The sequence below is a fragment of the Rattus norvegicus genome, chromosome 19, assembly GCF_036323735.1.
Source record: "Rattus norvegicus strain BN/NHsdMcwi chromosome 19, GRCr8, whole genome shotgun sequence".
In the NCBI taxonomy this organism is placed as follows: Eukaryota; Metazoa; Chordata; class Mammalia; order Rodentia; family Muridae; genus Rattus; species Rattus norvegicus.
Genome location: NC_086037.1, coordinates 27,258,357 through 27,269,921, shown reverse-complemented (window position 1 = coordinate 27,269,921; position 11,565 = coordinate 27,258,357). Strand labels below are relative to the sequence as shown.

General features: G+C 45.4%; 1 pseudogene; it reads left to right on the top strand.

Annotated features, from left to right (window-relative positions):
• Positions 1 to 4,660: 4,660 nt before the first annotated feature.
• On the top strand, positions 4,661 to 9,377 carry LOC108348220 (zinc finger CCCH-type antiviral protein 1 pseudogene; annotated as a pseudogene).
• The last annotated feature ends 2,188 nt before the right edge of the window (positions 9,378 to 11,565 follow it).

Below are 11,565 nucleotides of genomic sequence, written 5' to 3'. Positions count from 1 at the left end.
ACACAGTTACCTAGAACCATGGACCCTGTATATACTTTGGCTGGCAGTTTATTCCCTAGGAGCTGGGGGATTGGTGACAGAGGGTCTGGTTAGATATTAAAGACCAATAGTTGCTGCTTTCTCTTCTTTTTCTGGTTATGGGTGAAATGGTGATTGTGTGCTTCATTTTTTGAAATTATTGAGAGATGATTTATTTCTTGGTTTTTCTTGGGTATAGTTTAGCTCATTGTCTTGGAGTTTCCCTACTACAATCCTCTGTTGTGCTTTCTTAGAGAAAAATATTGTTTAAATTTGGTTTTGTCATGAAATATTTTGGTTTCTCCATTTATGGTGATTGAGAATTATGCTGGGTATAGGATCCTTGGTCCGCATTACATCTGCCCAAGATTTTCTGGCTTTTGGAGTCTCTGTTGAGAAGTCTGGTGTAATTCAGATAGGTCTGAACTTATTTGTTACTGGTTATTTATACCTTACCCCTTCTAATGATCTTTCTTTGATCTGTGCATTCCGTGTTTTAATTATTATGTTAATGGAGGAATTGTTTCTGGTATGAATAAATTGGCATTCTGTAGGCTTGTTGTACCCTCATGGCCTTTTCTTCCTTTACCTTAAGGATGTTTTCTGCTATGATTTACTGAATATGCTTACTGGACCTGTGAACTGGAAATCTAAATTCTCTTCTATTCTATTATCCTTAGGTTTGGACTTTTAATTCTGTCCTGAAATTCATGGATGTTTTGTATTCAATAAACCATACATGGTTATCTGAGATGGGTATTTTGTGATTTGTGGGGTGATCTCCTTGACCCCAACTCTTACATTTAGTACCACGTTTTATAGTGAAACAAGGTCAAGAATGGTGACCTCTTGCCATAAACTATATGAAAAAGGCAGGTGAATTAATGTGTGTCAAGTATCAGTAGATTCCTGGGTGGTTTTTGCTCCGGGTTGGCCATATGCAACAGTTTCAAAAGCCCAAGTTTGATGTTCCTTGGGATTCCCAAGATGACGCACTCAGACCTGACAGACAACACCCAGAATCCTCGTCAAAGAAATTGATTTATAAAATCGAGGGAACGTTACTAAGTCATGTTACAAAATATTTGATCACACTGTGATCTCCAAGAATGTATTATTTACTGAAAAACTAGTGTGTGGTATAGCAGGGCCATGGCACAGACATTTAAAGCAAGAGTTGTTTATTCATGTAAACATGGACTTAATTACGGTATGGCTCACCTACCACACACATTTATGGCAAAGGTAAAAAGTGCACTTAGGTCCAGCAGATCAAGACACAACGTGAAAGGAAATCTAGATAACTAAACCAATGGAAAGTTTTTGAGTTAAAGGATTTTTAAGAAAGTGTTCAGAGGGAACAGGACTGCTCTTCTTCTGGGAGGTCAGTGAATCAGGAAAGACAGTTGGGAGCTTTACTTGACTTCAGCATCTGACTCCTGAAACTTCATTGGTAAAATTAATGTCTGGAATTTTGGATTGTAAAACAACAGGTTGGCCCTGCAACTTTGGGCAAGGCCCATGGACAAAGAGATCGCACCTGATGGGAACAATCTTAAAAGCCATCTGATTCTGGTAAGTCACCTGAGAAGTCCTCAAGGAGAGAGGAATGAATGGGTAGCACCATAATAGAAGGCTTTAGGATCTCGGATAGTGCTACTCTAGGTGCCTTGAAAATAGAAGCAGAAAATGTAAAGCTAAATGACTTCACAGGAATTAGCTCATTTCTGATTATGATTTTTTCATTTTGGTATTTTATATTTATTCTTTTTTTTTAAATTTAAATCAAGAGCCTTAGGTTGTAAGGTGAGGCGGTCTTAGAATCAGAAAATGCTTAGAACACTTGTATGGCGCCCCGCAACTAACACTATCTGGCTAGAAATTCTACTTTTAATCTCGTCATCATCGACAGCTTCCATTTAACCAGCAGGGTCCATGCCAGGCAGACACTGAGCAGGTTGTATGTTCTGTTAATCTCCACAACAACCCAATTCAGCAGAAACACGTCCATTTTACAGGTGAAGAAACCACAGCTCAAAGCAAATGAGTATCAGGGTCCCCTCAGTCTCACTGGCTGTCACTCAGACCCACATCCTTCTCTGTAAAGGGAAGCCATGGGCCTGATGTGGCTGTGCAAGCTGACTCTGCTGAGATGACCAATGCTATTCTTGACCCTGGGAGAATTTAAGACAAGGTGACCCACAGACTCCTGGGATAGATTCTGCCTCTGGGTCCTAGGGTGGGACACAGTATCCCTTGTCGTGGGTCTCTACTCAGCTGAGGAGTCTGCTCCCATGTGTCAGCTTCTATGGCAGTGGTTCTCAACAGTCCTACTGCTGCAACCCTTTAATACAGCTCTTCATACTGTGATGATCCCCTCCATAAAATTATTTCATTGCTACTTCATAAATAATATTGCTACTCTTATGAGTCATAATGTACAAGGTATCTGATATGCAATCTCTGTGAAGCAGTTGCCACCCACAGGTTGAGAAATATTGCTCTATAAACTTTTTTTTTTTTTTAATGAAAGGCTTTCACCTCAGAAGTACCTGGAGCAGTTGTAAGAGCCCTGAAATACTGACAAGTTTTGGCAGGCCCAAGACTGCTTGCCTTAATGACAACAGAGATTCCTGGCTAAAGGCACAATCTGAAATCACTGTCCCCAGGTCATTTCTTGCCTAAGTTTTCCCTCATTACAATGTCTGTCTGCTTGGACATGTCTGTCCAGGAAGCCAGTCCATGTAGTCTCTGATACAGACAGAATGCTAAAGGCAAGAATGCTTTCCCTCTGTTGGCCCACAGTCATTTCTATAGAAGTAAGTTCAAATCCCCTGTGGATAAATGTGTGTCTCTCACATGGTGTGTGAGACTTGAAATGTCAACCGTTTGAGTTGACAAAAAACAAATTTCACTTCAGATTTACAGCTGACTAAAAATTATTTTTGGGAGAATGCAGAGGGTGGCCAGGCCTGCAGAGTCAGATCCCCTCCCTGCCTGGGATGATCCCACCCTCAGTAGACTTCAGCTTCACCTATAAGGTGTAATCAGAAAAATCTGACCTTAAGATTCTGAAGTCCACAATATGCACAACCCCTAAAGTTGGTAAACGGCCTATATGGGGGTTTTCTCCAGTTTAAACTATTCTGGCTTCTTTTCTCTCTTGTGCTGCAATCTGTTCTCTCAGGTCTGTTGGTCCTGGAAGGACCTGGGTTCAAGTCAAGGCCTCGTGGGTGGGGAGGAAGATGTTCTGTTGTGTGAATGAGTATGGATTAAGAATGTAGCCCCACCAACAGATTGGGAAAAGATCTTTACCAATTCTACAACAGATAGAGGGCTTATATCCAAAATATACAAAGAACTCAAGAAGTCAGACCGCAGGGAGTCAAATAACCCTATTAAAAAATGGAGTTCAGAGGCAAACGAAGAATTCACAGCTGAGGAATGCCGAATGGCTGAGAAACACCGAAAGAAATGTTCAACATCTTTAGTCATAAGGGAAATGCAAATCAAAACAACCCTGAGATTTCACCTCACACCAGTGAGAATGGCTAAGATCAAAAACTCAGGTGACAGCAGATGCTGGCGAGGATGCAGAGAAAGAGGAACACTCCTCCATTGTTGGTGGGAGGCAGACTGGTACAACCATTCTGGAAATCAGTTGGAGGTTTCTCAGAAAATTGGACATTGAACTACCTGAGGACCGAGCTATACCTATCTTGGGCATATACCCAAAAGATGCCCCAACATATAAAAAAGACACGTGATCCACTATGTTCATAGCAGCCTTATTTATAATAGCCAGAAGCTGGAAAGAACCCAACAGAGGAATGGATACAGAAAATGTGGTACATCTACACAATGGAATATTACTCGGCTATCAAAAACAATGATTTTATGAAATTCATAGGCAAATGGATGGAACTGGAAAATATCATCCAGAGTGAGGTAACCCAATCACAGAAAAACACACATGGTATGCACTCATTGATAAGTGGCTATTAGCCCAAATGCTTGAATTACCCTAGATGCCTAGAACACATGAAAATCAAGAAGGATGACCAAAAAGCGAATGCTTAACTCCTTCTTTAAAAGGGGAACAAGAATACCCTTGGCAGGGAAGAGAGAGGCCAAGATTAAAACAGAGACAGAAGGAACACCCATTCAGAGCCTGCCCCACACGTGGCCCATACATATACAGCCACCCAATTAGATAAGATGGATGAAGCAAAGAAGTGCAGGCCGACAGGAACTGGATGTAGATCTCTCCTGAGAGACACAGCCAGAATACAGCAAATACATAGGCGAATGCCAGCAGCAAACCACTGAACTGAGAATAGGACCCCCGTTGAAGGAATCAGAGAAAGAACTGGAAGAGCTTGAAGGGGCTCGAGACCCCATATGAACAACAATGACAAGCAACCAGAGCTTCCAGGGACTAAGCCACTACCCAAAGACTGTACGTGGACTGACCCTGGACTCTGACCTCATAGGTAGCAATGAATATCCTAGTAAGAGCACCAGTGGAAGGGGAAGCCCTTGGTCCTGCCAAGACTGAACCCCCAGTGAACGTGATTGTTGGGGGGAGGGTCGTAATGGAGGGAGGATGGGGAGGGGAACAGCCATATAGAAGAGGGGGGGTTAGGAGGATGTTGGCCCGGAAACCGGGAAAGAAAATACAATCAAAATGTAAATAAGATATACTCGTTAATAAAGAAAAAAAAAAGAATGCAGCCCCACTCTGACTAGCCAACTAAGCTCCAGAAAATCTTCCCCAATCACAAAACTGGGCCATGTGGGAGCCTAAACTGTTTAAAGGGGAGAGCTGAGTGCTTTCTCCTGGAAGAAATACTTGGGGGTTGACTGTCACTTGTGAACCTTCTGTGTTAAGTCACTTCTCAGAAGGGAAGCTTTCCTCTAACTCTTCCATGGGACCCACCCAGCACTGGGGCCTGAGGATCCTATGGTGTTGCAGCTCTGAGCTGGGAGGGGTAGCTCTCACCCTGGCATGGAGAAGCCTGTTTTCACAGCTGATCTAGATCTGAGGAACAGGGGCTTTTAAAGAAGCATGTGAGAGTATCTCCTGCATGAGAGCCCAGTCTGCAGGGAAAGTCACACAGGACAGCGAAAAGTGACTTCGCAACAAACACAGGGAATGGGAACCAGGGAGGGCACTGGATGGATGGTCGGAGAGTTTGAGAAAGCCTGCATCTCCCTGAAAGACTTCCCACAACCATAAGTCCCACCACTGTCCCCTTCTCACAGGGGAGGCTCAGCAAAGCCTGCCACCTGCTGGGATCCCTGCAAACTAAAACCAGAGTGGAGAACTGAGGAAAGCACTTTGGTGGAGGGGGAGACACAAGTCTCCAGGGCCAGGTCAGCCTTCTGTCCCTTTGGTTCTCCTCACTTCACAGAGGTGCCTATTGAAAGGTGAGGCAAGCCGGGATCTCAACAGTCTTTGGCCAAAGAAGTGAGAGCCCACGGGGCAGAGCAAGGCAAAGCAGAGCCAGGCAGAGCAAAGTGAAGCCCTGCCAGTCAGCAAATAGGCCTTGCGCATGTGGGACTGGTGGCAGCAGTGCTTGCCCTTGCTCTCCTGGTGGTGCAGAACACCTGCCTGGATGTGGGGAAACTCACAGTGGCTTGTCCTCCAGCTGCAACTGCCAGTGCTTGGGGAGGGGGAAGTTGAAGATGCTCCCATGATCCTCCGATTTCCGGCCCACTTTGTCCATGTTCAAGGCTGTGGTCAGCCCCGCCAGAAGCCCCGAGGACAGGGAGAGCAAGCACAACTGGCCAGCAACCACCATGGGCATCTGCGGTGGGACCCAGGCCAAGTAGCCACAGAGGCGCACCAGGCAGCCAGGCACCAGCCCCAAGCCTGTGCATACTGAGGCCAATGACACTCCACTATTCCCTCCCACCATGCACATCCCACCCCTGGCAGGCAAGATCTCTCTGTCCAGGGCTTCCCCCAGACCTCCAACTACCACCAGCTCAATGAGCCCTTACTTAATTCTTGTTAACCATAATGGCTTGTCATAAAAGGTCATTGGGAAAGTCAATGATGAGATGAAAGCCTTAAAAGAAAACTAGAGAGACTTACAGAAATGAAGAAGAAAGCTCTCTTCCCAGTAGGAGCCTGGCAGTCCCAAGCTCAGGGCACCTCATGTCCAGTCTTGAACCCAGCATGCATTGTTGTGGAGAACCTGCCTGCTTAAGGACCTGGCTTCCCACTCATTCTCCTGAGATGATGACTTTAATTCTTTAAATTTTTACTGGTTATTTTCTTCATTTCCATTTCATGTGTTATCCCCTTTTCCAGTTTCCTTTCTCCACAAAGCAGAGTCCAGCTCACAAGCCTGAGCAGCTGCAGCCATAGTGCACCATGGGGGATCCTGGGGCAGACTGTTTCATCACCAAGATCCTGTGGACCCACAGGGGCTGCATGACCTTAAAGGAACTGCAGAGTAGGATCAGGCTCCAGAGGCAGAGCTCTATGAGCTGCTGGGCAAGACTGCTTATTCCTATTGGAGACTGGAGATCAGGCAGGGATCACGCTGTAGGTGGCGGCTACTACTGAAGCCTGTGGCTTCAATCTCAAGTGCATCCAGGGACCATGCTACAGATTGCCCAAGCCTCTGCAAGCTCAAACTTCTGGGACAGAGTCATTATGCAATATCCCAGAGAAACCTCTGCAAATATCCACACCAAGTTTTAGGAACAGAGCTTCCAGGTCCTGAAGAATCATGAGCTTTCTGGGCTTAACCAAGAGGAGCCGGCCTTCTTCCTGGTACAGGGGGATGCTTTTCTCCTGCAAAAGTTACTACAAAGGAGACAGCCACAAACAGATCTGCTTGAAGCCACAGCCATGCAAGAGAGTCCAAGTCTGTGAGCACTTCACCCAGGCCAACTGCCGTTACCTCAACTGTCTCAGGTCTCATGACCTGATGGACAGGAAGGTGCTGACCTCCGTGACTGAGCACGGGCTGAGTTCTGATGGGGTCCAGAACATCCAGGACATCTGCAACTTCAAACACATTAGGAGGAGACCCACTGGCATGAGAGCTCCCCATGAACATCATAGCAGCAGGGCACACAGAGACAGAAGCAAAAGCAGAGACTAATTCCTTCCAAACAGCCTAGGATTTCTCTCCCATGTCTCATTTTGGCATCTGGTTCACCTTGTCCAGATGTCACCAGCTGTAAGGATTCCCTGGAGGACGTGTCCACAGCTGTCACTCAGGAGGTCAAGAACCTGGGGACCCAGGACTCTGCACAGCTTTCCTTGGTCTCATCTAAGGCTGCTGGTGTCTGAGGACCCAGTCACATGAGAGCAAGCCAGGGGTTTTCTGAGAATGGAGATCTGGATGCTTCTTTTCTAGAAATCCTACTGATTCTTTGTAAGCTCCTGCCTCCTCTGCTGGCTTTCTTCTTGCTGCAGCAAAAAGAGATGAGTCCATGTCCATGAGAACAGGCATGCCTTCTGGACACCGCATGGAGGTCAAGGGAAAGAATGAGGCTCCAGACATCGATTACATCCCATTTTAAATGGTTCTATTGATGGGGTGACAATGGAAGAAGCAACAGACTCAGGAATTCTAGGTAAAAGGAGAAACTCAGGGAAGGAGTTTGGCAATGTTCCTTCTCTTTCAATTCAGTGGAATAATTGAAGCACTATTGTTATTGGGTCTTCATTAAAAGTCTGGTAGAAAGGATGCATTAAAGCCATGTGGCCCTGATTATTATTATTTTTAATTTTTGGAGTGGCAGCCTTTAATGACTGTATCTATTTTCTTATGGGAATTATTCATTACCTTCCCAGATCTGTATTTAACTTGGTATTTGCTATCTGTTAGAAAAATCACCAGTATCAAATAGATTTTTCACTTTTCTGTAGTAAAGGCCTCTGAAGTAAGCCCTAATGATTGTTGAATTCACTCAGTGTCCTTTGTTATATCCCCCTTTTCATTTCTGATTTGGTACTTTAGATATAGGCTCTGTGGTTTGTCTGTCTTGTGGATCTTCTCAAAAAAAAAAAAAAAGCCAGCTCTTGCTTTGCTTGGCTCTTTGTATCATTCTCTTTGTTTGTAATTGATTGATTTTAGTTCTGAGTTTATTTCCTGCCACCAAATCCTACCAGACTCTCTATGGGATGAGGCTTTGCCTCACCTTGGTAACAGCAGCATGTGATACATGAAGCTTTTGCTGCTCTCTGTAGTGGGGACGACATCACAATTTCACTGAAAACCATGCACAGCCTCGTTTTAGACTGTATTAAAGTAGCCCACGATTTCAGTGCTCCCTGCAAGGTGCCATGAGACAGTAGTAACATGAGTCTGCCTGCACCTCGACAGTTTTCACTAGGGACTTCTGAGTGATTTTATGAAAATTTATAGTGAGTTCATGGATGAACATGCACAAACACAAACGCACACACACACTTTACTGACATGGTGCACATTCTTTCCACACAAAGAAGAAAGTGAGTATTAATGAAAACACACCAATAAAGGAATCGATGGACGGGGTTGTGGGGAAGCTGGGGCTTAGAGTTATTTAAAGGCCCTGTGCAGGCTCTCCTTCTGTTGGAGGCTAAACTTCAAGTGCAATGGGGTTCTTTATTTTCTTTCTGTATAGCACACAGAGCTAGGGTAGAAACTAGGTTTTGAGGATATTTGGCAAGTACTAGAACACTGAATTAATTCCTAGGGCTGGAACCCTATTAATGTTCTACAGAATTACAGGGCAGGCTGGATGAAGACTCTCAGCTGACAATGTGGACATCACAAGACAGGCACTGGACAATGGCTGACAGACTTGTATGAAGACTGGAAATGTTTTGCTATCTCAGAGGAAAAGAAGGCCCCTCCAACTACACTGTACTCTAAGGACAGTTTATTCAGGTAAGGGATGACATGAACTATTGTCTCATGTCACAGATGTCAGCACAAAATATCCTAGGTATTGTATGCCAATGGTAGCATTAACAGAACAAATCACACAGTGTTGTGAAGATATAGAATATGACTATATGTAGCAAGAACCAGGCCTCTTCTAGTTTCTAAGATCATACCTGAGAACCTCAAATATAGTAATAATGTGATAATGTGGTATAAGTCTAGTTACAACTAGTTTCTATTGTGACACAGATGACTCTTTTTGTGTCATGTTCAGCTTATAATGAATGACTAGACCTAAGCATGAGAATAACCAAATACTACATTGCTTCTCTAGCTGCTGAGCTTTTCAAAGCCCTGGGGTGACAGCAAGCTTTTGTGGACATCTGGATTATTCCTTCTGTACTTTAACTCTCTGAGTCAACCCCACTCTGAGTAAGTCAGTTCCATTCCATAAGTTGGAAATCAGTCAACTGGAAAAAAAATACTTTCTCAATACAAACACAGATTGGCCATGGAAGAAGGGCAGCTTGAACTGTCCCACCTAGGCCCTGGGCTTGCACAGGCCTGCTCTCCAAAAGAAACGTGTGTTCACAGCTGCAGGCTGCATTCACTATGGATGCTCTTGAGGTTCCTCCCTAAACTGCTTAGATTAAGATAATTTTGTTGCCATCTATCAAAAGAATTCATTGTGCCAAACTGGCCTTTCTTCTGAACCTTCTGTTCTGTGGGCAGGGCAAAATCTCCAGCAACCCTCACAGCAATGTGGGCTGCCAATCTGGGACTCAGAATTATACCAGTGCAAACCAAGAACAGGGCAACTGGAAGACCTCATTGGGTTGTAGGAACCTTCTGTTCTGAGTCACTTCTCAGAAGGGGCACTTTGCTCTAACTCCTCCATGAGACCCAACCAGTACTGGTGCTGGAGGACCCTTAGGTGTGGCAGCTCTGAGCTGGGAGGGAAAGCTGGCACACTGACATGGAGAAGCCTGTTTTCACAACTGATCTGGATCTGAGGAGCAAGTGCTTTTAAAGAAGCATGTGAGAGTACCTCCTGCAGGAGAGCTCACTCTGCAGGGAAAGTCACACAGGACAGCGAAAAGTGGCTTCCCAACTTCCACAGGTCCTGTGACCCCAGGGAGGGCACCAGATGGTCCAAGAGTTTGAGAAAAGCCTGCATTTGCCTGAAAGACTTCCCTCAACCATAAGTCCCACCCCTGTCCCAGACTCACACCTGAGGATCAGCAAAGCCTGCCACCTGCTGGGGTCCCCACAAACTGAACCCAGAATGGAGAACTGCGGGAAAGCACTTCCGGGGAGGGGGAGACACAAGTCTCTGGGGCCAGGCCTGGGGTCTGTCCCTTAGGCTCTCCTCACCTCCTTTAGCCTCCTAGTGCAGAGCGCTGCAAGCCAGGATCTCAAAAGTCTTGGGCTGAAGAAGTGGGAGAAGGTAGCAGCAGTGGCGGTGGGGTCGACAGGGGATTGGAAACAGAATGCTAGCAACGAAAGCAGCAGTGGTGAGGGCACAGGCGGGGGTGGGGGCGAAGGAGAGGATGGGTGTGGGGGGGTCGGGGGGGGCAGGGTAGGGGCGAAGGCAGGCTGGGGGCGGGGGTTGGGACGGGTCTGAGTCGAGGGCGGTGGTGGGACTGGGAGGGGGGGATGGGTCGGAGGCGATGTCGAGTGTGGGTGTGAGGCGGGGGCGTGGGCAGGGGCAAGAGCAGGGGCGGAGGCGGGGGCAGGAGCAGGGGCAAGCAGAGCAAAACCCAGCCCTGTGAGCTGGTGGATACGCTCTGGGGCGGGACAGACTTGCCCTGCAGCTCTATTGATGGGGTGACAATGGAAGAAGCAACAGACTCAGGAATTCTAGGTAAAAAGAGAAACTCAGAGAAGGGGTTTGGCAATGTTCCTTCTCTTTCAAATCAGAGGAATAATTGAAGCACTATTGTTATTAGGTCGTCATTAAACGTCTGGTTGAAAGGCTGCATTAAAGCCTAGTGGCCCTCATATATATTTTTTAATTTTTGTAGTGGCATCGTTTAAATACTATCTATTTTCTTATGAGAATAATCTTATGAGTTAAATCCCACATTTGGATTTAACTTGGTATTTGTTATCTGTGTAGAAAAATTACCAATATCAAATAGATTTTTCACTTTTCTGTAGTAAAGGACTCTGAAGAAGCCCTAATGATTGTTGAATTCACTCACATGTCTATAGCTTCATCCCCCTTTTCATTTCTGATTTGATAATTTAGGTATTGACACTGTGGTGTGTACTTAGTTTCAGAAAGGGGTTGTTTCTCTTATGGATCTCCTCAAAAAACAGCTCTTGCTTCCTATGACTCTTTGTATTATCCTCTTCGTTTGTAATTGAATGATTTTAGTACTAAGTTTATTTCCTGCCATCAAATCATACCAGACTCTCTGTAGGATAAGGCTTTGCCTCATCTTGGTAACAGCGGCATGTGATAAATGAAGCTTTTGCTGCTCTCTCTAGTGGTGATGACGTCACAATCTCTGTGTAAACCATCCACAGCCTGTTTTTAGGCTGTATTATAGTAGACCACCATTTCAGTGTTACCTGCCAGGTGCCGTGGGACACTAGTAACACACGTCTGCATGCACCTCGACAGTTTTCATTACAGTCTTCTAAG